The sequence below is a fragment of the Balaenoptera ricei genome, chromosome 4 (assembly GCF_028023285.1).
Source record: "Balaenoptera ricei isolate mBalRic1 chromosome 4, mBalRic1.hap2, whole genome shotgun sequence".
Lineage (NCBI taxonomy): Eukaryota > Metazoa > Chordata > Mammalia > Artiodactyla > Balaenopteridae > Balaenoptera > Balaenoptera ricei.
This window is the reverse complement of record NC_082642.1, coordinates 16619217-16627895: the sequence shown is the minus strand read 5'-3', so window position 1 is coordinate 16627895 and position 8679 is coordinate 16619217. Positions and strand designations below refer to the sequence as shown.

General features: G+C 41.0%; 1 pseudogene; it reads right to left on the bottom strand.

Annotated features, from left to right (window-relative positions):
• Nucleotides 1-5985: 5985 nt before the first annotated feature.
• On the bottom strand, nt 5986-7717 carry LOC132365121 (SIN3-HDAC complex-associated factor-like; annotated as a pseudogene).
• Nucleotides 7718-8679: the final 962 nt, after the last annotated feature.

Below are 8679 nucleotides of genomic sequence, written 5' to 3'. Positions count from 1 at the left end.
CCTAGAGCCCGTGCTTCGCAACAAGGGAAGCCACCGCAAATGAGAAGCCCGCGCACCGCAACGAAGAGCAGCCCCCACTCGCCGCAACTAGAGAAAGCCCACACGCAGCAACGAGGACCCAACACAGCCAAAAATTAATTAATTAATTAATTTTTAAAAAGTCGATTAAAAAAAAAGTCAAAGGGAAAATGATTTTCAATCTGGAATCCCATACTTAGCCAAATTATCAAATATGAAGATAAAATAAAAGCATGCAAAATCTAATAATAATACCTCCTATGCAACTCTTCTTTGGCAGATGCTGAAGAATGTACTTCAGCAGAATGAAGCAGCAAGTAAAGAAGAAGAACAAAAACCAAAAACCAAAAAACATGAGATCCAGAAAACAGGTAAGGGGATGTAAATCCCAGGACGACAATTGTGCAGCCAAGAGAGTAACTATAACTAGTTCAGGTTGGAGCAGGAAGATGGAAGAATCCAGGAGGGAGGTCTCCAGAGGGAGGGGGAAGAAAATGGGATTGACAGACTGATCTTAAAACATTGAGAAAATAATACTTCTAGCCATTGATGGACAGATATGATGTAGTATGTGGAAAAAATTAGTACAGGTAGAGAAAATTAAGCAAACGGAAAAAAAAGGACAATTGTTAACCAAGAAAAGTAAGAAGTTGTGCAAGAACAGCATGTACACCATTTGGCTTTGCAGTGGACAAAATTTACATAGCCATAAGATGATAAATAATTGTCAATTTAACTAAAAAATCATGATACAACTATTAGGAAGATGAAGCAGGAAAAATGGGGAGTTTAGGAGTGGAGTAAGAAAGATAAATCTGCATCTCTGATAACCTGAAGTGTAATGGATAACATCTGAAATTAATAAATCAAGAAAAACAGCATGAATTGCTATAATTGAGAAATCTGGAACTAAAGAAAAAGTAAAAAGTTGAAAGTGGCTACCTCTAGGAGCAAAAATGAGGAGACTGAGGAATCGGTAGGAAGTCTGAAGTTATTATAACTTTTCTAATACTATATATATTTCCTTTTTTACAACCATATGCATTGCTTGAAGTATTTTTTTTATTCTGGTAAAATTTCCATAACATAAAATTTACCATTTTAACCATTTCAGAGTGTATAATTCTGTGGCATTAAGTACATTCACATTATTGTTCAACCATCATACTATCCCACTCCAGAACTTTTCCACCATCACAGACTGAAACTTCATACCCACTAAACACTAACTCCCCACTCCTCCCTTCCCCCAACCCCTGGGAACCACCAGTTTACTTTCCTTCTCTATGAATTTGACTATTCTAGATATCTCACATACATGAAATCCTATCAATACAATTTGTTGTTTATCAGCTTATTTCACTTTAGCATAATGTCTTCAAGATTCATCCATGTTGCAGCATGTGTCAGAATTTCCCTCCTTTTTTAAGGCTGAATAAATATTCCATTGTATATACCATATTTTGTTTATCCATTCATCTGATGATGGACACTTGGGTTGTTTCCACCTTTTGGCTATTTCGAATAGTGCTGCTATGAATATTAATGTGAGTGTATCTGTTTGAGTCTCCGCTTTCAGTTTTTCTGGGTACATATTTAGAGGTGGAATCACTAAATCTTATGATAATTCTATGTTTAAGTTTTTAAGAAACTGCCATAGAGTTTTTCACAGGAGCTGCACCATTTTACATTCCTACCAGCAATGCACAAAGTTTCCAATTTCTCCACTTCCTGGCCAACACTTGGTATTTTCTGATCTTGTTTGTCTGTTTTGTTTTGTTTTTATAGTAGCCAGCCTAATCGGTGTGAAGTAGGATCTCACTGTGATTCTGATTTGCATTTCCCTAATGATTAGTGATGTTGGGCATCTTTTCATTCCCTCTGAAGAAATGTCTATTCAAGTTCTTTGCCCATTTTTTTGAATTGGGTTGTTTGTTTGCCTTTATTACTTTGAGATAAAAACAAAGCATTAATGTTAAAAGCAAGATTCAAATGTCAACAGGCAAGTTGGGTTTCAAAGCAGGGACCGTGGGGCTTCCCTGGTGGCACAGTGGTTGAGAGTCCGCCTGCCAATGCAGGGGACACGGGTTCAAGCCCTGGTCCGGGAGGATCTCACATGCCATGGAGCAAAGCCCGTGTGCCACAACTACTGAGCCTGCGCTCTAGAGCCCGCAAGCCAAAACTACTGAGGCCTGCGTGCCTAGAGCCCGCGCTCTGCAACAAGAGAAGCCACCACAATGAGAAGCCACTGCAATGAGAAGCCCACGCACCACAACGAAGAGCAGCCCCCGCTCGTCCCAACTAGAGAAAGCCTGCGCGCAGCAACGAAAACCCAATGCAGCCTAAAATAAATAAATTTATTTAAAAAATAATAATGTATATATGTGTATAACTAAATCACTTTGCTGTACAGCAGAAATTAGCACAACATTGTAAATCAACTATACTTCAGTTAAAAAAACAGAGGAAAAAAAAAAAGCAGGGACCCTTGGTAAGGCCCTTAGATGGTTTCTTTTTTTTTTTTTTAATTAATTAATTTATTTATTTATTTTGGCTGTGTTGGGTCTTCGTTTCTGTGCGAGGGCTTTCTCCAGCTGTGGCGAGCGGGGGCCACTCTTCATCGCGGTGCGCGGGCCTCTCACTGTCGCGGCCTCTCCCGTTGCGGAGCACAGGCTCCAGACGCGCAGGCTCAGTAGTTGTGGCTCACGGGCTTAGTTGCTCCGCGTCATGTGGGATCTTCCCAGACCAGGGATCGAACCCGTGTCCCCTGCATTGGCAGGCGGACTCTCAACCACTGCGCCACCAGGGAAGCCCCCTTAGATGGTTTCTTAAACGGGAGGCAGGGCACAACTTCTGCATTACCACACACGGTTGAGGTCCCAGGCATTGTCCACACAAAAGTGTGTTACACCCTATCTCAACAAAATCTATGCATTTCTTTGCAAGGTCTCACTACCCTTCTAACATTCCTGTCCTGGAGGGTAGGAAAAGTCGTATTTTGTTTTTTGGGGGTTTTCTCCAAGCCACCTGGGACACGTTCCTAAATTGCTCCCTGGGGGACAGTGTTTCCAACAAGCTAACTGAATCCTTCTGGGGGAAATCCATTTTCTACCAGCTCCTTATATATTTCCAGTGCGAGCTCTGCTTATCACCTGTGTGTCTAAGGAGAGCCTTTAACCACGATTGAGTTGAAATGTGACACAGAGTAACTGATGCTGCTGACGGGGGAGGTGGCCCAATGGGACATGAAACCTGCATTTGGGAGCCACTGCCCTCATGACTCCATCTGGGGCTCAGATATAAGTATACATTTCGTCCTCTGGGCACCACAGCTCCTTAAGTTCTCTCAAAAGCCCCCTCTCCCCCACCCCCACCCCTTTTTGCTTTGAAACTATAGCTAATATTCTCATTCAACCAATGAACAATTGAGATGGTGTAGAACAGAGGATGAGAGTACAGATTCTGGAGCCCAACTCCCTAGGTTTCCATCCCAACTCAGCTACGTGCTAGTTGAGTCACCTTGACAAATCCTCTAACCCCTCTGTATCTCAGTCTCCTCGTCTATAAAATATCCTCCATTGGATTCTACAGTTAAAGTACATGAAAAGTGCTTCCAACAAGGCCTGGCACATGGTGAGTACTGTACATGTCTGAAGCTCTTTGAGATGATTACCATCAAGGCATCAAGTACCCAGGAGGACGCTTACCCAACTCTTACCAATGATGTCCTCTGAGGAGTAGGATTTAGGAAGGGAGGTTGAAGTGAGGATTTTAATTTCTAACTCATGCACTTCTGTATTGTTTGAATTTATTACTTTTTATTAAAAGCAAAATAAGGGAAAAAATTTAATGGCATCTGGCTGAGAATATAAAACAATCTCTCCAAACCTCCCACTAAAAGCTAAAAAGACACAAAGATTTTTTTTTAAATCCTACCCAAATATTTAAAACTAATGTTGCCAATCTAGAACCCATATGAATTTTCTGTACCTACAAGACCAACAAAGGCTAAGTGGGGGAAAAATGGCATCGGTGGTCCATCTGTGCTCCACTTCCCAACGAGTAGCTATTAAGAACTTTTCTTCAGCCCATAGCAATTTAAAAAAAAATTTTTTTAGTAGAATTTTACTTTAATATAAAATGAAAAAAACCCACAAAAACCCAAAGCCCTAATAGGTTAAAACAAGTCAAACAACCATTCCACACAGATAAAACCTTCACAAAAGTCAACTGAAGTAATCCAGAGCTAAAAGTGAATTGTGCATATTTTCAAGGAAGTCACCAGTCATGTAACACAAACAAATTATTTACACACTTGCAAGCCCTCTAAGAAATGTGCCCCAAGAAGCATTAACTTTGTTTTTTCATGTGCCATCCTGAAGACTTGCACATTTTATTTTTCAGATAATTTAACATTTTTAATAGAGTGTGTTGTCTACCAAGTGGTAATGCTTTGGTACTATTCGTATAGGACTGCTTATCCTAAAGACTTGACATTTCCCCAAGAGGAGCTTCTGCTTTAGAAGTTTCATACAGGGCTTCCCTGGTGGCGCAGCGGTTGCGAATCTGCCTGCTAATGCAGGGGACACGGGTTCGAGCCCTGGTCTGGGAAGATCCCACATGCCACGGAGCAACTAGGCCCGTGAGCCACAACTACTGAGCCTGTGCGTCTGGAGCCTGTGCTCTGCAACAAGAGAGGCCACGATAGTGAGAGGCCTGCGCACCGCGATGAAGAGTGGCCCCCGCTTGCCGCAACCAGAGAAAGCCCTAGCACAGAAATGAAGACCCAACATAACAATCAATCAATCAATCAATAAATCTTTAAAAACAAAAAAAGAAGTTTCATATAAATTAAAATCTTTATCAAACATCAATATGGAGGGAGTTGACACAGGATGCAACATATACAGTCAAGTTACCTCTGTATATTTAGAAATTACTCTTTCAAGATACTTGCACCAGAGAGCTTAGTCTGTCCTCCTTAATATTCGGTAGTACAGGTTTGAATCATCAGAACCTTGGCAAGACCTTAATATTTCAAAGTTATTAACAACTACCTCTAGGGGCAAGTCCATGTTTACTGAGTTATGACAAATTTATTATAACGAAGGAAAACAAGTATAGCCAGCCATCTTAAAAAAATGCTCTAACCACTGCTTCTGAATATAGAAAGACTAAAACTACATACATTTATCATACAACAAATCCCATCTCTGTCACCTGAAATTCCCCTAATTTAATTCATTAGAAGGGGATTTTTTTTTAATAAATGGATACTAGGAAAGCCCAAGGGGATTTTTTAACAAGACTTAAAAGCACTTTACAGTCACATTCAGCTTTCCTATGAAATACTCAGCATCTTAAATATTGGGTTGGCCAAAAGGTTCGTTTGGGTTTTTCCATGACATCGTACAGAAAAAACCCGAACGAACGTTTTGGCCAACCTGATATTATGTAGACTTCTTTTTTTTTTCCTTTTAGTAAGCTAGACACTGGCTTCAGAGTTTGTAGAACTGAAGGAAAAATAACCTACTCAAAACTATCCTAAGGGCTTCCCTGGTGGCGCAGTGGTTAATAAGAATCCACCTGCCAATGCAGGGGACACAGGTTCGAGCCCTGGTCCAGGAAGATTCCCCATGCCCTGGAGCAACTAAGTCCGTGCAAGCCTGTGCTCCGCAAGAAGAGAAGCCACTGCAATGAGAAGCCTGCACACCGCAATGAAGAGTAGACCCCACTCGCCACAACTAGAGAAAGCCCACGCACAGCAACGAAGACCCAACGCAGCCAAAAATAGATAAATAAAATAAATAAATTAAAAAAAAAACTGTATTAAAAAAACCACAACTATTCTAGAAATCGTCTTTTGGCAGAACAGCAGGTATCCAAGTTAAAAATAGGAGGGTCATTTTGTTGCTTTGTTTTCCAAAATTTAAATTGTTTTTTGTTTCCTTTCTACATAAACCTCAGTCACCACTCCTGAGTGGAGATGGGCAGAGGCTCTAGGCCCTGCTCCTCCAGCTTCTCAGCAGCTGCTTTCTTATTGCTGCAGCAAGACTTGAATAGATGTGTGTCAGATGAGGACTTCCCCAAGACAGCCTTTATAGATAATGCCACAGCATATTTTCTGTCTTATCCAGTATGTGAGATCCAAAATGGAAAACACTGGCATTCTGTTAGAGCCAGAAGCCATCTCTGTATCTGAGCCATCACCTGACTGTTACTATAACGAGGAGATTGAGCTGGAAAGGCACTTAAGGTGGTACTGTGAGCATCAGAATTACGACGTTTAAATTCCTTCGGCAGTTTACTGATCTGGTTGCTTTTTATCCTGTTTCCAGATGGAGTTTTCACTTTCTTTGGTTTCAGTGTAGTCTTTAGACTGGGTCCTGCCCTTGCATCTACCACGTGATTCCGGTTTTGTTTTTTTTTTGTTTTTGTTGTTTTTTTGATCCTGCTGGTAATTTCTTCCATCTTTTCACAGCAGGACACAGGCATTACAGATGTCTCCTGATCAAGTCTCATGTAACCGAAAGCAGCTCTGGAAGTCCTTTTCATAGAGTTTACTGTCAGTGAATCGAAAACTGGAGGATTTAGCTCTGCAAATACAGTAGCCCTCTATATTTTGGTATATCTTTGGCTTGTGAAAACCAAACACTTCTTCTGAGCAATAGTCTTCCAAAAGCAGCCGATCCACATGCAATAATGTTCCTGAGGTGTGGAGTGCATGCCAAACCAACCCCCCCTCCAATCGCTCCCTCCTCCTCAACTGCCATGTCTGGAATGATTGTCTCCTGCAGTTCAGCAGCAATTAAAATTTGAGGTTAGTACCAATCAGGAAATAGAGTAGCAGTCCCCTCTACTTCACAATGAGCTTATTTGTTTGTTTTGAGCCAAGCAACCAGTTGTGGCCACCCACAGTTTCCCCATCAGCTTCTCTTTCTATTTTCAGTTAAAAACTACAGCTCCCAGAAGACCCCTCGGTAGGAATGGGGGTCTGGAAGAGGTACAGGTGTGCCTGACACTAAAGCAAGGTCAGTTAGCCCCACCCACCCTGCCTTAATATCATTCTGGAAAAGCACCTAGAAGCTTGCTTGTTTAAGGGGCAAGGGCTCAAGAAACCTCATCTTTGTGCTGGTCTTGAAGGAATCACTTAAAGACATTAGCCAACAGGAATGAGGAAGGAAAATTATAAAAAAGCTGGCAGATGACACAGTACAGTGGAACCTCAACAAACATGACAGCCAACTAACCCTGGAATCCGCACAAGAATGAAGGCCTCAGCAACCACACCCCAGTGGGGGGCCCCAGGGGCTACCAGACGGAATGTGCAGGGGGCAGAGTCTCCTTCCACGATGCCATCTGAATGAGGTTCCAAAGTAAACGGTCACATTATGAATTGCTATTGCTCTTATGGGAATAATTTACTCCACATAAGAACTTGGGCTCCCTCCTTACCAGTTTCAGAAGCTTCATTGAATGTAATTACCACAGCATTCACTATGCCAAAAACATGGAGCTACAGCCATTGTCTTAAAAGAAATACATCTAAAATGGTGCAGGCACTTTGGAAAACAGTCTGGCAGTTACTCCAAAGGTTAAACATTGAATTATCATATGACCCAGCAATGACACTCCCAAGTATATTCCCAAGAGAAGTGAAAACGTACCTGCATGCTAAAACTTGCACACAAATATTCATGGCAGGATTATCTATGACAGCCAAAAAGTGGAAACAATCCAAATGGCCATCAATTGAGAATGGATAAACAAAATGTGATATAGTCATATGACGGACTATTATTCAGTCATAAAAGGGAATGAAGTACTGATGTGTGCTGCAACATGAATGAACCTTGAAAACATTATGCTTAGTGAAAGAAACCAGACACAAAAGACCACATATTATATAATTCTATTTATATGAAAAGTCCAGATTAGGCAAATCCATAGAAGGTAGATTAGTGGTTGGCAGAGGATAGGGAGAGAGGAGAATGGGAATGACTGATAACAAGTGTGGGGTTTCTTTTTGGGTGAGGAAAGTGTTCTGGAATTAGGTAGTGGTGATGGCTCTACGACCATCAGAATATACTAAAAACCACTAAACTGTATACTATACATAGGTGAATTTTATGGCATGTGAAAGATCCCTCAATAAAACTGCGGTAAACAAAGATAGAACTAACCCCCCCCACCAAAAGTTAATACAAGGGTTTGGGGGAAGTATGGCCAGGGTGTCAATTTTTATTTCTACTTTTTGGAGTTTCATTTGTTTGTTTTTTTCAAAATTTCCCTCTCTAATGTGCAGCTATTACTTCACTCACTGAAGCTCTGGGATCAGAGAGATTCTGCTGGATTCAAATCCAATCTCTTTCTGGATGAACTGGATAATCTTGGGCAAGTCAATTATTCTAAATCTCAGTCTCCTCATGAAAAATTGGGGGAATAATATCAATGGCCTCATAGGGCAGTTGTGAGAGTTTAATAAGAGAATGCTGTAGATCAGAGCCTGGCATATTAGTAAGTGCTCAAGCAATATTAGCTTCTGCCAGTTTTGCTATTAAGAATACAATGCAGTAAAATAATATTACAAATTATCATAGGTAGCACTTACATAGCACTGCTGTGGTGCTTTACATAATTTTAAGGTGTTTAGTCCCCACA